This window comes from Nyctibius grandis, chromosome Z (assembly GCF_013368605.1).
Source record: "Nyctibius grandis isolate bNycGra1 chromosome Z, bNycGra1.pri, whole genome shotgun sequence".
In the NCBI taxonomy this organism is placed as follows: domain Eukaryota; kingdom Metazoa; phylum Chordata; class Aves; order Nyctibiiformes; family Nyctibiidae; genus Nyctibius; species Nyctibius grandis.
This window is the reverse complement of record NC_090695.1, coordinates 16,441,096-16,463,970: the sequence shown is the minus strand read 5'-3', so window position 1 is coordinate 16,463,970 and position 22,875 is coordinate 16,441,096.

The window sequence follows — 22,875 nt, the reverse complement described above, 5'->3', positions numbered from 1 at the left end:
AGTATAACATATTAGTAATAGGCATTTTCTGTGTACCACAATGAGCCTGTAAAGCAAAAAGGCATACAAGTAAAATTCTTTCCATCTCACAAAAGGAGAAACCTTCCCAGTATCAAATCAGAAGAGAGATGCTGCTCTGACAGATGATCAAAAGCAGCATACTAAAATGAAAATGAGCTGCAGATAACAAAAAGTGCTCCCTAACTCCAAATAAATTTTTTATTAATTAAATTTTCTGTTTGTTCATGCTAGAAAGGTAAAGAAAAATTGCAATCTCTTATAGCTATTTTAATAATTTGCTATTCAGAAATTCTTGGAAGAAGCTAGTTTAGGGAATTATTAAAATAGTTTAATTGAAAATATACAGTTTAATGAACATGTTTAAGTTGTTGCAGTAAAATCCATTCTTCCTATTCGTCTGTGCAAATGGTACTGTAGTACCAGTGTTTTGTTAAGCTGGATATGTAGCTGTCTGAGCCTAGCATCACTGTGAACAGAAGGGGGTGGTGTTACCCCAGCTTGTGCAAGGATCTGCACTTCCTAGGAATGGAACAAAAAAATTGCCCCTAACTTCATTAGCTCCACTGAGAGGAGAATAAAATACCGAAGAAAAAGAATGAACTGACATTATTTACATTAAATGAGACTTCTAAAATATTTTATTCCTCTTTGATACAGCTTTTTTTTTCCCTCTACTCAGCATTGTGGGCTTAGATGATTTGCAAAAGACATGAAGCGCACAGAGATATTCAGAATACAGTTCTACAGCATCACTACACAATTCCTCATTTTTCATGCTATGTTACTCTTGAAAATCCATTCTATGCATTGCACAATAATGTAGCCACAAGTGGCACTCAATTTGGGATTCAGAAGATCCTCTCTTTGTTCCTAGCTGGTTGGAGTCAGGTAGGGAATGAGAAAAGGCAAGGCAACATCCCACAACTGTGAAAAAGAACTACAAGTGTGTAGCCAGGAGAGATGTCCATGGTAATGTTGAGTCACACCCCTGCTCCAAGGAACAACCCACTGGAGGAAGATTTTGATGAGCTAGTGTAGCAAGGGGAGCCATGCTGAGCCATTGAGATCAGGAAGCATGCTAGGAGCTGCTGTACAGGAGGCACAAGCTAGAAAGGTTTTTAGATTTTGGTTGCTTTTGTGTGTGTGTGTATAAAAGAGAGGAAATCCTTCTGCTAATTCTTTGGCAGCAATTGGTCCTTGAGGCTGGTTATTCACTCAAAATGCCATACTGTAACTCATTAACACAACAATGCTTATATATGCAAAACTTATCATGTAAATAAATGTATTCACAGCTAGATTTGAATAAAAGGGACAAAGGTGTATGGGGCAAACACATTCTGCACAAAAAGTTACCGAAGTATTGTGTATCAGCTGAGGAGAACACATTTAAGAATGATATGACAAAGAAAAAGATTCACTGCTATTCTAACAGCTTTTTAGAGTCTAGCTAGAATAATTAACCTAAAGATCACTTTGGAAATAGATTTTAAAAGTATCTCCACACCTAAATATCTTGAAGTAGTGGACAAACAGATTCTCATCCAAAATTTCCTCTGGTGAGGGAAAGTTTCTATAGCCATCGTTTCTCAGAAAGCTTTTCTTGTATTTTTCTGTATCCCGCACTGTTGATAGTTTTGATTCACGAGAATGTCAAGCTTTTAAAAGGTTTTATTCCTTTCCAAAGGTGAAGATAAGTGTTCCTAACATCATGCAAAGTGGTCTGATGAGAAGAGAGAGTTTTGAAAACATGCATTTATGACTCTCTGAAACTGTGATAACCACTTGGAGACTTGGCAGTGTGTCATCACTGACCTTTTCTTGTGGGCACTCATAATTGCAGAGAGATTAATTAATTAAGTTTTAGTGAAATGTTTTGAAGATGTAAGATTCCAGATACTGTAAGTATGACAGAAAATCTTATATACTGTCTACTTATCTCCAGAACAGTCTACTTAGGGGAATATGTATACACAGTAAAATAATGCAAACTGCAGAAGTCATAGTAGCAGCATGAGATCTTGGGGTAGGAAGGAAAAGACACGATCAGTAATATATTTATCTATAGACAGCTTCTTCTATGCAAACATGGCTTTCAGAGACACCAGTACAATACGTACATTAAATTTGTTTCCACTAGCGTCCAAGTGCTACATGCTGCCTGGAGAAAAGTCCATAGTCACTACTCAGAAAAAATTAATCTTCAAGTACTTGGTTTGGAACCCCACCTGGTCTCATTTTGCTCATCATAAAAATCTTAGTTTTGCTTGGTGTTGCAAGTGAACACGGCAAAATATTACTGAATTAGCCAAATCACAGTATTGGACAAGGAATCCACTTCAATTTCTCTTATTCCAAATTTAGCAGTGAAACTAAGCATGTGCTTAATTTTAAGCACATGTGTAAATCCCATTGAAATCAGTAGGATTTATGCACATATTAAAGTGCTTTACTGAACTGGGGCCAGTAAAGAAATATGACTAATCTCATTACTAAAGGAAACAGGAGTTAGTCCAAGTTACTTAATCACAAACATTCTGTTTATGGGGAAAGCGCTGTGCTTTTTACATCTTCACTGTCTTACACTTTAAAAAATAAGTATAAGCCAGCAAAGGAAATTCAGCTTTCTGTAACATGGTGATACTACAATTTGTGTGGTAACACCTTTATTCTTTTGCTTGTTTGAGCTACTGACTTTTCCCACCCTCCAGTAAGTCTGTGCTCAGCTTGGCAACCCCTTTTAACTGTGTTCTGTTTCTGCCTTCTTGCTCCTCTCCCCGCCACCAAATCTGTTCTATTTTGAGTTTGGCAAAATTATACAGGTTAGTGCTGAAAAACCAATACAAAGGAAAATTGTAATTTAAGAGTTTTAGGGCCAAGTTTGCTGATGTAAATCCTCGCAGCCCCACAGCAATGACTGAAGCAACATGAGTTCAATGCTGGCTGAGGTTTTAGACCTCAGGATTATTTTTTTTATTCCTCATTGCAGAATGTTTAGAGAAGAATTAAAGCTGTTTTCTTAGATTTGCTACTAAAGAGTGTTCAGCTACTCATTTTCTGGGTTTTTTTTGCCTGTGGAAAATGCATGCGTAATCTTGATACATTCTACCTAATCTGGAGATGAGTAGTTGTGATTTGATCCTATAAATCAGGTAATATATTTTTGGATGAGTCTAAGTGCTCTTCTCCAAAAGTGATTATTACATAGAAACTCAAAAAAATTATTTCTTCAGAAGTTCTATTCTGTGGAAATTTTCATCTATTAACATTAAAAGGCTGCAGAAAGAAAATATTTCGCATATTATAACTCATTACACGCATAATGTCAATTCTTAGATTTATGTTATGTGTGCGAAAATCCCCTCAAAACCCAATAAGATAAGGAAGAGGGGGAAAGCATAGAAAAGTAAGTACATTGCCAAGGAATAATAACCAGAGACAGTAACAGGAAAACCTCAGCTAGAAGAAAATAATAATTATAATGGAAAGACAGAAGCAATATGTACAACAGATATAAAACCAAGTTTCCTCTTCATCTCTTTATTTGATATAGTCTATAAATTTTGTGTGACCTAAAGTTTACCAGAGGTTTATAGGAGTTGAAACTCAAAGATGCCTATTTTCGCTTCCAGAATGGGTTGCTTTCTTAAGATGTGAAAAGGAAAATTTAATTCTACTAATTTCCGATTTATGTTCCCTTGCACTTACATTGCAAACCTACCTAAGAACAGAAGAATGTGCTTCATTACTGCTTTTTAGCATGACCCTTCATGTTTTTTTGTATCCTATAGGTAAAAGTAAAAGAGAGATAATTAATAAAATAAACTACGACTGTGTTATTTTTTTCCATCTATGGAGTTAATTTAAAATCCAATTCATGTTGGGATGCTGGCTGTCCATTTTATTTTTTGCTCTGCCTGGTGTTGCTCTTAATATGGTGGGATGCTAGGAATGTAATTGAACCTACTTTCTGCAGCTTTTATATTTACTAGCCGTTCTTAGAGGAGTTCTAGTGAACGAAGCATGAGGTTATTAAGGACTAACACGGCGAGTCTTTAGTAAACACCTGTTTCTCTGGTGTTGTTTACATGTGTGAATTTGCCTGAATTAATTGCAGTGCTGCTCATAGCACAAAAATTAACTGTCTGCTGGCATTTCTGTTGCAAGCATTCAGCTTCAGAAATCTATAAATTAGGTGTAAAATTTTCTCTGAACTGAAATGCTCAGAATTAGTTATTCAAAACATTGCCCTGCTTAAAAAGAATGGGCTTAAGATGTGAGTTCCAGCTGATATTCAAGAAGTTATAATTGTTTGATGTGTATTCAAATTAAGGAATAATTTACACTTTTCGTGCACCTTATTTATCTTTCCACAGCTCTCCACAAAAGTAAGTGGAGGACGATAATCTGCAAATCCATATGAAGAAATTAAATATGTGAAGATTAACAGGAACAACTATTCTGGGCACACAGCTGCCAATGACAGAAACCTATAACTGGCAATAGTCTGAATCAATTTTAACATTTGGTCATTCCTCTGACCATCTTAAAATTTAAGACTGGGAACAGAAAAAAAGATGAGGAAGCTTGGTGTGGTAAGAGCATAAGCCCTGGCTCTAGATAGTTTTGCAACGTAAATTGCAAAGCCTGTGAAGTTTTTCTTGCATAGAGATTACTGCATTAAAAACTGCTCTAATTCCCTGTTAGTCATCTGGTTAGGTGTAAGTCATCTGATAAATATTTATTCTGAGTTACATGTAGACTAAATGATCATAATGGCTTGTTTGGCTGGGAAATCTTTCATCCCTCTGTTTTTGCTCATGTCCAGATAGTAACCAAATAGCAACTGTCAACAGAAGGTGAATTCATCACCTTCTATGTCAACCACCAAATAAAGGGGTTTGTGGTGTCTGTATCATAAGCAAAAGTACACCTCGAGTTAGGAAAAGAAGGGCAAATTAATTCAGCACACTCCACCATAAATTCATCTAATTACCATCTAAAATTAAATGCACCAGGGGCATTGTGAGGATCCAGTTCAGAAACCAGGACAAGTGAATCACAATAGGATGTAACTTGGAAATTGTGAGATTGATTCCCAAAGATAAGATGGAGCAAAGAGGAAAAAATTTTAAAATCTGACTTTTCTGAAACTTCTGAACTATTAGTGTATAAACAGAAAGATTTAATTAGGTCTCACCAATTTTGTTCCAATCTTAGCTTAAAAAAAAGGAGAGAGAAAGAGAAGGGTGGCAATCATTTTATAAAAGATATCATGAATGTCTCTAGGAGCTCGTATTAGCTGTTGAACTGACTCCTGAGATGTGGATTAGTTTAATACTCCTACGAAAGTTCAGGAAGACAAGTTGCCACTTAAAACAATGTGCTGTATTCTCAGCTGATGATACAAAAGCCTTTGATGCTCACTTAGCTTTCCCTTTTCTCCTGGCATAAATGATTATAGAGATTAAATGGGAGCTCATGGCTTCTGTTTTCAAACTACTATCACTTCTATGAGTGATTTTGTTTTTTGCAGCCTGTATAGCCCAGATTGATGGTAAAGTATGGTTGGAATTGGCCTTGATGAAAGCAATAAAATAGTGATTTTTTCAGCAAACCACTAACACAGGCTCTGGTTTCCTCTCAGTCTTCCTAACTTGGCAGGTGGGCCCCTCAGACCCAAAAGCAGTGGTGCTGTCATGCAGTCTGCAGAGCTAAAAACTATGCTACTGGCTCAGTTTTATTCTCTCTTTAAACAAATAACACTGTGAACAGCTGAAAGTTTGGAAAGCCAGTTCCCCACAGCTCTCTCCAGTGACTGATAGTCTGGTGTCTAGTCTAAGTTTTGAACTCAAGCTGCAGGCTCTCCCTCAGTGGGGACGGATCTGCATCTTTTTCTTCTAACTAGATATCCATTTTTGTGAGGGTGGTATCACTGCCTTTGTCATAATTGATTGAAATTGGCAAATAAATTCCAATATTCATTAATTTGCTTATGCAGTTTTATTGGACACATTTGCTACAACTATCATATTTTAACACAATGATTCTGACAACTGAATAGCTCTGTTCCACACCTCCTAAAGACAAGACATGAATTTAAGTCACAAATGATAGAAAAGAAAAAAGATTAGCGTAATAAGATCTAACAAGAGAAGCAGGAGCTGATCAATGCCTCCTGTTTGCTCTTTCAAATGCTTTTACTATTATATTTCTTTAATATTTGAGCAAAGGAGGAAAATGCCAAAAGAGTATGCAATGGGATTTTGCATGTAGTGATTGTGCTCCTCTGTCCACTGGAAAACAAATAATATTTCTCCTTTTCTCAGAGAGCAAAAAGGAGAAAATTCCCAGAATTCAGGATAGTTCCTCACACACTTCCTTGATGATTTTCTTCTGGAGGGACAAACTCTTCCAAAGGCACGTCAGAGTCCTCTATCACTATGGGTAGATTAGATAATGAAAGTGTTTTTTTTGCCAAGATTTTGACCAGATTCTGGTTATATTCTTATCCTCTGGAAATTCTTACAGCCTGGGAGCTCAGTGCCCAGGCAGGCAAGCAGACACTGGCTCATATTATTGGTTCATAAATTCCAAACATACACATATACCCTGCAGTATGTTACACTGTTGTCTTTTCAGGGCATGCCTGTTTATTATAAGCCTGAAGGGGAATAATACACAATGCCATGTCACATTTCTTCCATCTAATCTAATCCAGAGCTAGAAATAGTCCTCCTGTTCCTCTCAGTGCAAGGGAAACATCCAGCTTCCTCACATTTACCACAAAAGAGGTGAATAGACTGTGCACAATTTGTACTTGCAGATCCACCCAACTGTTAATGAACACATCTAAATTCTTAAGCCTCAAAGGTAACTGCATTTTCCTTTCACACAGTAAGGGATTAAATCCTTCCACTCCCATGTGGTAGACAGAGCATGCATCAAACTTGCAGAAATTCCAGGAAACTGGCATTTCTTTCAAATTATCTATTTTCATGCTCTGAAAAACCCCGAACAGCAATTTTGCCTTTTAGTTGGCATCAATTTCCCAAGACAACATACCTCTGTTTACCACATTTTCTTCTCTATTTAAAGCGTAAAGACATTATTTCTGATCTAAGAATGTGTTCTGAAATATATTCACTTTTCGAAGCAATTAATTAGTAAATATTCCCTAACAGCTAAAATTATTAATTTCAATAGCTGTTTCTTAATGTCATGGGCATATGTATCTGAGATATGTTATCCCATTTTCTTAATCTTAGGTGGCAAATATAAACAACATGAAATATCACAGACCCTAGTGCTTCCAGACTGTCAGAACTATAGGAATCAATGGAATGAGTATGAAAGAAATGGCAATAAATTTGGCATGACCTATGCTTTCACAAGTGAAAGGTACACACAGACAACTATCAAAAAATGGATCTGAGTGACAGAGCTTGTCGTTGGTTGTAAGATATTCTGTTATATTATACACCAAATATCCTTAATTTCCTCTTGTCTTAAATAGAATGCAGAGTTTTTGTTGTTGTTTTGTTGGAAAGATTATTCATCATTCTGTTTTATAGGACATTGATATAGTACAATGCAGTTAGTTCTTTTATGTGAATAGCCTGGGAATGTAAATGTTTGTCACCGTTGATGACCATCAGGCCACAATACAAACTCTAACAATCAGTGGAAAATTATTCACTTAAGTTGTCCCACCAATTGCTCATAGATGGAAATAAGTCACGAGCTGGCCTTCAGCTGGAATCTTTGCTCAAAACTGGTCAAGTCTTATGCCTTTATAAGATCAAATTCTTATTACTGCAAAAAAAAAAAAAAAAGTGTGCATATATAGGTTAACATAGCATAAAACAGTCTGTCTTGTTAAAAAAACAGCACTAAATCCCTTCCTGTGCATTTACCAGTGTGGTAGGCTATCACGCAGTTGAACGCATTATAACAACTAGGCACTATTTAGGAACACATTTCTTTACTAGTCCAATAGCAGTCTTTTATTCTTTTCAACAAGGTAATGAAGCACATGTTGTGCATACTCATACAAATACATTTTTATTGAATCTCCATAGCAGCAAAAGGCAACATTATTGCTGATGTTGTTTTTTCACAACCTTTTTTGAAAGCTGTTGCACTTGCTAGTGAACAAGAGACTTGAGATCTATTCTCCTTCCACCCCTAGTCTGACTGTTGAATATCACTGGGAATTTGATAAGACTGACTTTCCATCAATATGCTTATGAGAAAAGTGTCCTTGCACAAAGCTGTAAATGACATTGTAGGTGACAGTTCTGTTTTTGCTCTCTACCCTCAGACTGAGTTTCAAACTGAAGCTCAAGAAAATCAGGGCCGTGGAGTATTACAGCAGAGCTGTTACCTTCCATGGTGTGTAGGAGTTTTAGGGACATAATGGCCATATGGTTATTATTTGGCCAAACGTTGTACAGCAATGGAAGTGAAGCAATGTTTGTTCTGATCTGGGAAATATCCATTGACAGACTGCAGACAGGACAGATAGTAAGTCAGAGACTATCAACAGAAATGAAAGGAAATCATAGAAGGAGGAAGAAGCTAATATTTCATTTTCAAAAAGCGATAAACATTCCCACGTGAAAAAGACTTTTATTCAGCTAATGAATAATTAGGATATTCAAAACAATGATGTTTTCTTAGGCAGTTAGGATCCCTGGCAACAGTTGCTTAAGCTGACTTCCCATTTAAATCACAGTCATGAGGAGAGGTCCAATAAATTATTTTCTACCAACCCACATAACACATCTGTGAGGAGTATGAGAGAGGACAAAACACGTGATGGCAAGAGTATTGACATTTTGAAGTCTTTTCTAACTTTTTTGAGCTATTGGAATTTATTTAATCAAAACAGGTCTTGAACATTAGAAATTACAGCATGACTAACGCTGAGAGGGAGTGCAAGCTGGCATACTATGACTGCTATTATTCCTTGCTTCCAAAAGCATCTGACACAGGCATCTATTTAAGACTCATGATTTTCTACAACTATTTTCTTCTCTCAAGATATATATCTATTTATGCTTATATTTGTATAGCATAAATATATTTACACTATGTTTATATTTAGGCTAATAAAATACCTGGACTTGGAGGAAGAATTCAAAACAGCATCATTGGACAGAATTTGTGGTATAAGGAAGACCATGGCTAATAAAGTAAAAATAACTGTTCAGGGTGCTTAAATGCCCAGAAGTTGACTCTAAGCAATTTAAAAATAACAACATCATGCTCCAGAGAAGTCCAGTCACCTGTGGATCTGCTGGCTTGTCCCACTTCAACCACAAATCAGGAATAGAAAGGTCTCCTAGAAAGAGGGATATGTTCAACCAATTCCAAGAACCTTGTCCTTTCTTCAGCTGGTTGTGGGGAGTGAAGAGGGAGGGCAAAGGAGTTCTGCATCTACACTGGCGTTTTAGAAAGCAAAGTCAATTACAACGAACAGCAACAAGGGCTGGAGTTAAATGTGAAGTACTTGCCTGAAGCCCTGGAATGTGGTCAAGCATCTGGGAGCAGCAATGTTGTCAGAGACAGGGAGGCACATGTTGAGTTATATTACTGAACCAGGGAAGGAAAATTCTCTCTGCTGAAGAACATCTCAAGAAGTTTTTTTTTTTCTTTACTTTTTTTAATCAGAAAATCATATATTTTTTCTGGGTAGAGAATTTGTATGTTATTAAAAAAAAAACATGTTAACAAGTCTAGGTTATTCTTTGTTATTTCTACAGCCCTTTAAAGTAAGACTAATAGATGTTTAAACAAGAGTTTATTGTTTAAGTTTTTCACTGTCTTAAGACTACTCTGTGTCAGAAATATGAATCACCTTTCATTCCACTTTAATTGTTAATTTCGGTAACTAGGATGAGCAGCATAAAAAGAGATTATCTTTTTATTCAGAGAAGTCCAGCAGTTAAGAGGTTAATCTGTTAAATCTGTTAATACTGCCCATATACATAGTCCTTTGTGGAAATGGTTGCAATTCCATTTTATGAAATCAAAATCATGGCTAAAGTCACCTGAATAATCCTTGAGAATAACAGCTTTAGAGAGAGAGATGTGTTTGCAATAAAATGCCCATTATCTACTTCCACCCATTGGGTAACCTGCTTTTACCCTTCGACCCACTGGTCTGCCATGCTGAAATGTCTGTGGGAGGTAGTGCTTCTGGAAATGACACATCAGAGCCAGTGAATCCACCCGGCCAGTGCTGAAATGTCGTTTCTGGATCCCTGCTCCTGAAACAGCAGTGTTCATAGGAGCAGCGATCCACGGGGCTGCAGCACAGCCCTGGTTCGGAGAGGCGTCTGATGGCGGGGAGGGAGGGAAGCTCTACACCTGTAGGTTAACAGATACACAGGAAAATTCCTAGGTGCCAAGGGATTTATCTGTTCAAAAAGACAATTATTAGCCACTTTTGTGACAAGATAATTGGGCACACTGTAACTTTGTGTCTGCCTGAAGTCTGTGCATATTCCTTGAGCGTATCCTCTGATAGAGGGTTGATGTTCATTCTTCTCAGGCATTTCTCTGACGCTTATTTCCTTCATGTTTTCAGTCCAGCGTTCTGTGGTTCCTGGCCATCCAAGCACCATTTTCATTGCTACCACTCTTAGTTCTGAATTTGAAGAAAGTGTAGCTTTTTTGATCACGCTATGTGCCTATCTTTCCTTTCTCATTTTTCAACCATCAGCTACTTTGACAGTTGAATAAGGGTCTTAAAAATAAAAAATTCATGCAATTTGCCCTGTACAAGAGAGTGGGCAGAGGATTAAAAGCATAAAATACCTAAACCTTTGGAAAAGCTGTCTTGTCAACTCCTGTTTATGGATATAAGAGAACTTACATGCAAGAGGGGCCTTGTGAATACCCTAACTAGGGGAAAAGCCTTAATCAGAGCCTTCAATCAATCATGAGACACAAATCTTAGAAAATGAGGCATCATTAATTCTAGTTTGTGGAACTATTTGTTTAACATAGCTGACGGTGAGAAAACTAATTTTTTACACAGGGAAGGGCATAGATTTAGCCAAACTTGAGCTCTGTGGAAGGCTTCCTATTTTCCTCTGAGCCAGTATGGTAGGTTTGCACATCCATGATTCACATGGATTAACGAATCACATGATTCACTCAACTTAATTTACCACAATCTTTTGGTCTCACAAAATACAAAGTTATTCAAACTCTTTAACACTGAGAAGCATCAGCTGCAATTTTGTATTTCAAGGAAATATTTGGGATTGTTTTTGAATGCACATTATATTTTCCATCATGAATTAAAATTTTGAAATTGTAATTCAAGTTGACAGGTTAACTTCTGGTCTCTTCTACAGGTCTGGGGCTGACTCTGTAGGGAACCTACTGCTGTACGATAAACAGGAGACCTCCAACACAGACAGGAGCTGATTGGGATTTTCAAAGAGGACAATGTTCATGACTGCCTTTGTGAAAGTGTTTTGAAGACAAAAATTGTGACAAACTCCAAGAGATGTAAACAGCCTTTAAAAGCAACTGTATTCTATCCTATGTCTTAAGAAAATCAACTACGGTGTCAACCTTACTGCATATATATATCAGTCCTGTTACAATATATTAGTAAAAGAGAAAAATGGTAGTAAAATGTTAAGTATCTTCATCCATTATGAAAATGTCTTTCCTAGAAACATGTTCATGTTTCAAGGTGGTGTGAGTTCAAGGGAATAAATGCTGCCTCATAAAATTCAATGCATTAATGGGCAATTTAAAGTTCACCATTCTTCCTCTTGCTCATTTCACCTTTTTCTTCCTGTTGCAGTTTTTGGTGCAAGATGAGAGACAATGAAATCACTTATTTTTTGATTTTTCTTATATTAGAAAGGAAAATATACTTGGGTCCAGTAAGCACTTCCTGAATGGGAAAAGGAGCAAAAAATTACAGGAATCCACGCTGAACACATAATAACATTTTGAAATACAATGTGTGAATTTGGAAAGAAAAGTGTTTGGAAGAAAAAATATTTTGCAGAAAAGGACACTTTAAATTATTAAGAAAAAGAAAAACAGGAATTAAATCGGGACATTACAAGCATATATTATGTTACATATTTATATCTACCTGTGCATTTTGTACAATATATCTAAATACAACTGTTTTTATAATCCAGAAATGAGTTCTATTTCAGCTCAGTCTCTGACACACACAGACATCCAGTGTGTCTGTATATGTTAGTGCTGCTGTCTACAACTTTATGCCATTTGAAATAAATTGCACCTTAAATTTGAAGGCAATTTTAGGTAGTTTGGTGTGCAGTACAGATCCCATCTTTGATATTTAGAAAGCCTGAGATCTTTCTAACTTGTGAAGTGTGCATGTCTACAAACTAGCATGGATGTGTTTGTATTTATTACCTTTTTCCATGCATGCCTTGAAATGACTAAATTACAGGTATTTTACATGTGTTTTGTGGTACAAGACAGATACCGTCCGCTAGTATAATTTATCTTGAAAACACCCTGTTATACAAAATTACAGAAAAGCGCAGCAATTTGCTTTTTTTTTTTTTTTTTTATTTCTAAGACTATGGCAAAATCTTCAAAGCCCAGAAGATGTCTTCCAGCTAAGAACTTAGCCATGTAATAAACAATTTTCATCAAAGCATTGAGTTTGTGGAAATAGAGTACAACTGTGGATTTAAAATTTTGATAATGTTCCTTACTTATTAGCTATTTTGTCTTTTGTATTTTGACCTAATTCAGCCAGCAAAGGCATCAGCCCTTATGTAAGATTAGATACACGTACATACACATACAGCAGCCCAAATCAGATTAGCTGCAATCAAGGTAATTGTGTTGTACAAAATTGTTCATCTGTGCTTTGCAGCTGCCTTTTGGATCTAGTGTTTGATCCCAAGTGACTGAGTTATACATATGTTCTTCTTTAATCCTCGATAACTTAGATTTTATTTTAATACATAATCACCTCTTTAAAACTCGACTGAGAGTACGGCACATTTAGTTTTGCATATAAATTAATTCATATTTTCTTTTATTATTTTTCTTTGTTACAATCCAAAGTTCTTTAATGGAGACTAGGTGGAATCGAGGTTCCCAAAATGTGAGCCAGTCATCCAGACTGCCTGCTCTCCAGCACCTCTGTCACTTATCAAAAACAAGTTCCTTGGTCAATCTTCATGTTCCTTCAGCAGTTAAAATTAGACTCTGACCATACTTAAGAGTGCTAAATACCACACAGTAAGAAAACAGGTGCCTTTCCTGTTTATTGCTTCTTCGCTGTTGCAATCTAGGTGTAGGAGGGCAGTATGGCTTCTCAGAAGCTCCAGTAGTTCTGTTTATAGAAAAAAAGAAAAAAAAACCCAACCCCCCCAAAAAAAGAACAATAGCTCTGGAGAACTTTATGATCACAGTCATTGGTAGAGCTGTCATCCAGTTTTGCAAGTATCTAAAGAGTTTGGGCACTTTCCTAGATATGGGAGCTGCGATCTGTGAGGTTTTCTCAGTCTGAGATGTTTGAAGCCATGATTCCAATGTTATAGAAAGTATCTGAACTTATAGTTCAGATAAGTTATAGTTGTGGTTATACCATAATTTATAACCATAACTTATGATTATGGTGACATATGAGTTCTGGCACCTGCTGCTCTTCATCATATTGAAACTAAGGTGCTATCAACCCAGAAGGGCAACAGTCCAGAGAACAAGAAAGATGAGCGCTACTTTTGCCTAGGATTTTAACTCTTAACTGCTTTTGGACAATTATTATTATTAATATACGTCCAGCTTCGCTTCACAAACCTTTACTTTTTCACATGCTGCAACATAAACTTCCTATCTTTGTAAGATAAAAAGTTGCATTTTAGTGGACAAATGGAAGACTTTTCCAGTTATATTGAAAATATGCAGCTTCTTCGTCCTTCAGAGAGAAAAAGAAATTAATTTCTAAAAAAAAATGGCCTTGTAGTTGTAAGCTATTTTTCTTCCATGAAAAATAAAACAAAAGATGGGAAGAAAAATTAGCATTTGGTATGTAGAACACACATTGACACTGAACTCAGATATCATGTTTCTGGGCACAAGAGATAAAACCGGATCAATAAATAGATTTTTTCCAAAACTTTTGAAGTTCATAATTTGTTTTTGAGGTTCATCAGTCTTTGTGCAGAGCCAAAAAAGTCTTTATGTTGTAATTTATGGTAGTTATTAAGAAAGAAGGAAATATTGCCTTCACATAAGCTGAATTTGAACTCTAGATTCTATATACGGAAGAACCCAACTTATCCAAATGTTATCTTCATAAGTGGTGTAAAGATCTTTCCAAAAGAGAGAAGAAAAAAAAAGATTAGGAAGTACTAAATGAGAAGCTCATTGTTAAGCCTATTATCTACAAGCTTTTGTCCTAGTGTAAGTCAAAGGAGCCATAATATCTGGAACAATCTCTAACAAGTATGAGGGGATTTGCCTAATTCTCCTTTTCCTTTGAAAATACCACAATTTCTGCTTTTCGCTTGAGGAAATGAGCTATGAATAAATCTACAGAGCCATATGCCATAGTACAGAGCTTTCTCCTCTACGTCTGCTTTATGAGTAAATATTCTTAGGAACTCTCTGTGCCAAAATTCCTGTTCTATTGCCCCAGACTGGAATTGTGTCTTATGACTCTGCAAAAACCTATAGGTATATATCTTTATACACTATATATATGCATAGTTTATATATGTATGCTTTTATATATATGTAAGTAGCAACAGTTTTTACAGTTGAATCCCCAATTACTACCCAACTAACTCTTTTGTTAAAGTGGTTTGGTGTGGAAGGAAACCTGGATTGCAGAGTTTTACACTATAATCCATTCACAGTAGAGTTTTTTATACAGCATTTTCCTGTACTCGGGTTCTGACTGCTTGGTTAAGTGAGTTACACAGAGTAGGCTGCACAACCTCTGTTTTTACTGTCTTCTTTGTGCTTTTTATTGGCTCATTAGATTGTAAGCATTGATCTCATTAATGGAAGTGGGTTATTCTTGGTCTCCCTGTAAAGATTGCTACTCTCGTGTTGGAAATACCACGTTTTTACTGTCATACTAGACTTACTCTCATATGTGCCAGTGATTATGCCATGTTTGATGTGATCTTACCCAAATCAGTCTGTTCTTGGACTTGGATACTAAGCAGCACAGAGCTCAACACAGACTGCTTGGGCAGGCTTTGGAGCACATATTCAGGTAACATTATCTGTAGTCTCTCATTTAAGTACGGGTTTCTCCACAATCTACAGAATGACTAAGATCTGTTCTCAGATACCAATGATTTGTTATGCAACCTTGGATAAGTCCCATAATCTTTCCATCTGTTTTCCTATCTGTCCTCTTTCTATTGTTGCTAGAGCTAGCCAGGAAATGGAACATATTTCCTAAGAAAAAATTGGATAATTTTAAAAGTTCCCAGTTTGGGAAGAAGAAATTAAAATCAGAATTTCTTTAATTATAATAAATTTCTGAACAAAATCCTTCATGGCTTTTACTACACCATGCAGTGAAGAGAATTCTGCACAACCGTTTCCTAGTAAGTGTTAATTTTCTATCAAGAAATATGTAAGTAGTGGTCATATAAGCAAGATGATATCTCAGGAATCTAAATATATGGTTTAGTAATATGTGAAATTATAAACAGATTAAAGTATTTAAAGGTTTCAGCAGCTCTAGAAGTTGCTTACTATCTAAACAGACAAAGGGTCTATGTGATATTAAATGAAGCTTACAAAAGACTTGGAATTAAATAAGAATATTGAAAATAGTGTAAAGTTTTATGTTAATGAGGCTTCAGCAGAGGACAAAACAGTCTGGGTCTAATCCCTCTTCCCCTCATTCCAGTGAATTAAGTATGTGGTGGCAGGAAATTTAAAACCTTTCTCATATGGGGAATGTTTAAAAAATAAATAGTCTCGTATCTGCAATAGCAAATTATATGTATTTTGCCAAGTTTCTGCCATGATTTGATAACTCATACTGTAGCTGTCCCTGTAAATATGACAATAAATTTTTAAATCTCCAGAGAACTGGTAAATACAGGCAGATGCACTTAACTGCTGGTGAGCAACACAAGTCAGTCTGCAGGAAACTGTGGCACTAATGTAGCTCTTGATTAATCTCTAATTACACTTTTGTCATCTTAGCAGGAAGACAAAACTATAGCAGTACCTAAATAGGCAGGCAGCATTTTGGCACCTAGCAACCAGCAGTTCTTTCATATTAGCTGCAGTGGACTCTGTGCTGTTACATGGAAGGTGGTTATGGATCACTGCTCTATTATTTATAGAGCAGCATTTGCAGAGGCCTTCACAACAGTATATAAATTAGCAGCTTAATAGGCCATAGCTAACTAAAAACATGGCATGAGCTGAAGCATCAACTATGAAATTAAAATGTGACTTGGAGATAATAACGTTTGTAACACACATAGAAAGGAATGTTGATTTATTTCCCTGTTAACCATTTCACAGGCAGATTACAGTATGGTCTTTAAGCATTTTCATATGGATGTGTATGCGCCTCTCTCTCTCTCATTTCTCATGGGCACATAATGTGTATGTATGTGAATATATAGACATACATATTTATAGGTAATACATGTTTTATTATATTTTCTCATACAGATTTTTTAAAGATTAGTGTAAAAGCTTGTCTATATTTTTTTCGCAGTAGACTAATATAACACAGAGGTGGATGAGCTAGGAGAGCAGTGCTAAAAGGGATCTGCTAATTGGACAGCAGGCTGCAACAACACTCCAAGTGTCTTCGTGAAAGGGCCTTATTAGCTATCTATCAGACCAACACTAACTTTCTTCTGCCTCCTGTTCTTTGGTAACTTGTCAGTGAGAAGACCCACTCCAAAGAAAGACATCACACCTCTATTTGGTGTCATTCAGAGTGAATAATATTCAAAAGTGATTAAATACAGTAAATGACTGCTAGCAAGCTGCAGTTGAATTCTTGTTTAATCAACTAAATAAAGACATAAATTAATGCTTAAATATTAAGGATTCTGGAATAATACAACAAGATTGTTAAGAATGAGAAAACATAAGCAGAGGAACTGCAAAACCATAAAGTTTTCATTTGCAGTGCTTCCTTAATTAAACCAATGCTTGACAATGAAAGACAGTTCTGACATATACCACGGTGGTTCCTGCAGCTTCTGCTGGTCTGGGTCTCATTTTGCTTTCTTCTTCTCAAGTGTATCATCAGAGAAAGTCCCTGTAACATAGGAGAGAACTCACAGCCTGGGCAGATAGAGCAGATGATGGAGAGGAAGGAACTCAGCTGCATTCACTCCCAGTGTTCATGCAGCTGACTGGTGAAAGAGTCAGAAAAGGGAGACTGCATCAGGCACTTTCACCCACTGAAATAGATAGCAAAATCAGTATTATCTTCAGTGGAAGAGAAAATTGTCTTCAGTTTTGTATCAAAGAACCCATTGCTAGATGTGCTTTACCAAGCCACCTTTCTTAACTAGGCTCTTGGTTCCCAGATATTTCTAGAGATTTTTTTAAAAGACTTAGAAGTTAAATGAGGTGTATCTTCCTTTATATAGGTAACGGTATTTTATTTTATGTTTCTAACTCAGAAAGTCACTCAGTTTTTAGAATGTCCCCAATTACTGTGCTGTAGAATTCTTCCAGCTGACTGGGCTGCCCGTTTCCACACTGCTGTACAGAGGCAGTCTTATGCAGTGATGAGCACAGAACCCAAAACCGGGGTTAGTTCAAGCAGGTAACTCTACTCATCTAAAATAATGTTTTCTGTAGTGGTCTGTGCCCTACTTTAAGCTTAACAAAAAAAATTAGCCCAAAGGGGAGTAGATAATCTGCCCCCTTATTCACTGAGGTTTGCTTTCTTCTGAGCAACTTCGTGAGGGATACTGCTGATGCTGGTTTCTCCACTGGGGACATCTCAAACTGCAGCTGTGTCCCCTGCAACCATTACTGTGTGGTGACAGAGCCTTATGTGGGACTTAACACAGAATATAAGTCACAGTATATACATAATATATATTTGGGCTGTATAATAGCAGAATAGGAAGTCAGAGACCTGAGCAGGTGTCTTCTGAGAGATATTTTCCTTGCCTTTTCATAGATTTTCACGGGTCAAATAGCATAAGAGTAGTTTCTTTATTTTGTACACAAATAACTGGTGAATTAATTAAAGCAAGAACATCAGGCTGATGAAAAGAATTTCTTACAAAATCTCTTACTTCTACTAAAAATAAAACAGTAATCATCAAACTAAACTCATCATAATGCTACAAGATGACTTAATTAACTAGATGATTTCTGTGACGATGCTCAAAGAGAAGTGGTTTGAGATGCATTTGAGACAGGAATTATAAATTCATACAACACTGAGAGGCTGATAAATTGTTCTCACTGCCTAGTGTGTGGCTACAAATATTTCAACAGGAAAAGCAAACCTATTTGAAAGGTGTGGATTCTGCAGCTGGATCTGTGTGGGATCACATTTGCCAGTAAGCCAAGCTCCACTTGAGAGAGCTCTGCTTAGATGCAATTTCCCCAACTTTGATCTGACTGTGAGGCTTGTTTTCTGATGTTGCTAATTCTAGTTATCGGGAAGGAAATAACATTTATCAGTGGAGATATAACTCCATTGATTAAGAATTTTTAATTTGATTTTTTAGATTTCAAGTCACAAGTGTTTTAAAGCTGAGTCTCTGCACCAAGTAAAGTTCCTGTGCAAATATACCTTGTAATTCAAAGAACTATGATCCGTAACCAGAATAAGGAAAGCAGAAGAAAAGTCTTGAATGTTGTGAACTCACAGTCATTTTTATTACTGAATGATTTTGCAGCTGCACATAATTAAGGCTGTTAGTACATTTTAGGTATTCATTTCCATATCTTAATATTTGATTTTTTAAAGTACTATTGTCACCCAGACTGATCTACGATTGATTTCACCTGCTCATTTTTTTTGAGAAAATAAAAATCCTGAATGAAGTTTTTCATCTTAAATTCATACATATTTCTAATACATATCTTCAATCTTAACTCCATGTTAATTTAGCCATAAATCCAATAAACATGTTATTTTTCATTTATTTTATTTTGTTAGAGTGTAAGACATATTCAGTGGCTGTTGTAGCAAAAGGGAGCTGCATTTGTTATACTCGGTATAGAAGAAATTAGAAAAATATTTTTAGTTAAAAAATTACCTCAAAAGAAGAACAGTAAAGAGATCAAAAATGAAATTAAAAAGATATATTGTCAATTACCTCTGATGATATAATTTCCAGCAATTTGTTTAAAGATGACACCTTGGTTTTAATTAATCACTTTCGAGGGGTATTTTTCAATGAAATGTCTCTCTCTGGTGAGTAATTTAGAATAAATAAATCCATACTTGTATAAATACAAAAAATAAAGTCCTTTTATTAGCCTTCTGGATTTATTAGACATGGATATTTAAGGATTAGAAAGAACTTCTGACACTAAGGTTTAGGGTCGTTAAATAGGTCACTGGAGCTTTGAACAGTAAATCTGTGCAAGGCAGCTTCAGCTGATGACTTCAATCAGGCAATTTGTTTACCAATCATTATAAACATCATTTCATAGAATATATAGACTCAAAGAACCTATATCATATCTAAAGTAATCTTCAGGCTCTGCTCTATTTTTTGTTCACATTCAATAGATACTTCATAGTAGTATCTTTCCTTTCATTTTAAATGCTACATATGAAGTCCATATTTTATTAAAAAAAAAACCCCACAAATGAAAATCCTTGTCCTTTGTGAATTTAGCTTAAATGATGAAAATATCATCCCTATTAATCTGTGAAATGACACAGTTCAAAAGTGTAATATTTGTTGAAATAGAAGGTAACTCTGTATTTTCAGAAAATAATGAATGTGGGATTGTTCAGCCATGTAAACGATACACAGTTAGGAATATCTGAATTATATTTATTCATGAAAAAGAATTGTGCTGATATTTCCTATTTAGGACAAGCAGGAAAAGAGCAGTCTTCCACGTTTTATTTTTTAGTTTCTGTTTTGTGATTATTAGGTGGTTTTAAGGTTTGTTATGCACTTTTATTGCATGCATAAAACTTCTCAATTAACTGATTCATCCTGAATCAACCCAACATTTCAAATAAGGACTTTAGATACCAGAACTCGAAAAGTACAAGTAATGAAACACGTGTGTGTATATATTTGAAATCTGATGTAATTGGTTTTGTATTTCTATTTGCTTTAAGTAGCTTCTGCTTTCTGTATGCATCCCTTTTAAAAGTTGTGTTTTCTATTCGTACAGCATTTCTCACAGAAAATTGACTACCTGCAACCTTTCAACATAAATAAAATGTTTTGTTATACCATTTTGTTTATTTCTATGTATATATGTGAGTATATATATAGCAATTTTACACAAAATTAAAAATACATTCCTCCTATGTTTCATATCATTAAGAGAACTAGTTCTACTTGAAATTTTCTATTTTAATAAAGGAAAGGATTCCGTCCAAAAGTGATATTAAAAAATGTGGAAGAGCTTTGACATTTAATTTTTGAAGTTTCATATAAAACAATATTTGACTGATGTAAGAATAAGTTTTAATTAACAATTTATGCTATTTTAGAGCTGTGCGTAAAGGATTTTACATGGAAAGTATGGAATTCTGTTATAGGAAATAAGCTGTAGATTTGTTTCTTTATTCAGCAAAGCAATGAAAGTATGGACTTAAAATCATGGTATTGTAAGCACATGTGGAAAGTTAAGCACATGCTGAAAAGTTTTCAATAAAGATGGGCTTGGGTCACTTTTAAGCCAGTTTTGCTTTGCCTTTTCGTGTACATTTAGTCACATTAATTAAAAAAAAGGTTTTAAATATATTATAATCTTGTGTATTTTTAGAATAAGAGTGCTTAAGGTCCTAAAGTTCACAATAATATCTGAATAAATAGCTAACATATAAACACAAGCCATAAATCAGAAAACCTGACTATGAAAGTTTTTGTCATAGTGCACAAAGGGATTTTTGCTACACTATGAAGTGAACGCATAGGCTAAAAGAAAAGGTTACCTAAGGCTCATGACTGCCAGTGGGAACATTTTTTGTTTGTGTTTTGCTTTTGGTGACATAAGTAAACTGAAAACTGTTCCACTACATTTGCAGCCATTTACATAGCAAAACAGAATTTTGGCTTTCCATTAATAAATACAGAGCACATACTAGTTCCTGTGCTGATTAATTTTCTCTGTTGAATTTAAATTTAAACCCACTTACCCACTTTAATATTTAATAGGTACAAAAATTAAACAGTACACAATGACAGGGAAAATATGAACAGCTTTTAAAAAAAATGTGAAATTATTCTTACAAAGGAGAATTATATATCTGCCCTCACCTATACAGAACATACTCTAGTTCACTATAGGTTTTAAGAAGGTGGAAGATTCTCAAAGGCAGAAAGTGTAATTGAGATACTACACGTGTTGAAAGCAAAAGGAATTCTGTCCATGTTTTTAGGATTGTCTTTGGTTAGTTCTAGCTTTTGAATGCACTGGAAATGGCTATTAGTGGAGAATTGTCGTACTTTCCTCTGTACAGTGTGGTACTGCTATGACAAACAGAGGCTTTAATATTGTAATAAAAATGCTGTTTTCTTTGCTTTTGTGACACTGAGAATTTCAGAAGGTCTGGACCCCAACTCCAATATGCTCTTCCATAAATGTGCAGATTCAAAAACCTGCTTGGAAGAAAAGCAGACAAAAGCATTTTTTGTTGTTGAAACTTTTCGTAGTGAAAGGTGGCTTTAGGAATAACATTTCTTTTCACACTGTACATCAGTTATAAATAAGAAAAAGGTAAAAATGCAAATAAAAATAATTGTGTTTTAAAATTTCAAAATTAATTTTCTACTCAACTGTTCAAAGTTTCTTTCAATTTTATCTATTAAAAAATTCTAAAAATACTTAAGTGAAAAAGGAATATTTATTTGCAGTCAAAAGGGACTTACATTTCTGGCAAGAACTTAGAGGAAGCCAGTTTTATAAATGAGTAGTTCCTCTGACTTTAGTAGGCCTACGCAACCAAATGTATGGTTGTTTTTGTCTGCTCACAGCCTCATTGATAACATGTAGAAGGACTACATATGGACTCGCCCACTGTGTTTAATTTGTGTAGATATGGTTTCTCATTTCTTCTTTTCACAGGCATTAAATGTTTTCCAAAGGATTTATTTTACATCTGCCACTCTATTAGCCTGCAGTCAGTGGTTTTCCTCCTACTGCACATGAAACCTCAGAAGAGCAGCTCTGAAAGGGAGCGCTGTTTTTGCAGAGAAAAAAAGAAACAGATGACAACAAAACTATGACACACAAAAATATCTCTCCTTTATCATTCTAATCAAACCTGATTTTCATTTTTGGAAGTGTAACCCTAACACTCCACCTGGGAATACCTGGTCTTCAAAGCTAAAACTGGTCTGGCAGCATGTACAGTAGGTTTGTCTGAACTCCATGGGACCGATCTTTGGTTGGCATAAATATGGACTGTTGCATCTGAACACAGTGGAGCTACGCTGATTTACACCAGCTCAGGGACTAGTCCTGTGCGTTGATTTACTGCAGACAGTTTGAACTCATTAGACTTGCGCCACCATAAACCTGAAGAAACCCAGTGGTGAATCAAGTCCAAAAAGAAAGAAATCTTTAGATAACCGCCTAATGCCTGTGGAAATTTTGGCTGTCTCTTGTAGGATCTCATTACCACATCTGATGAGAATGCAGATTTATGCAGATCAGTAA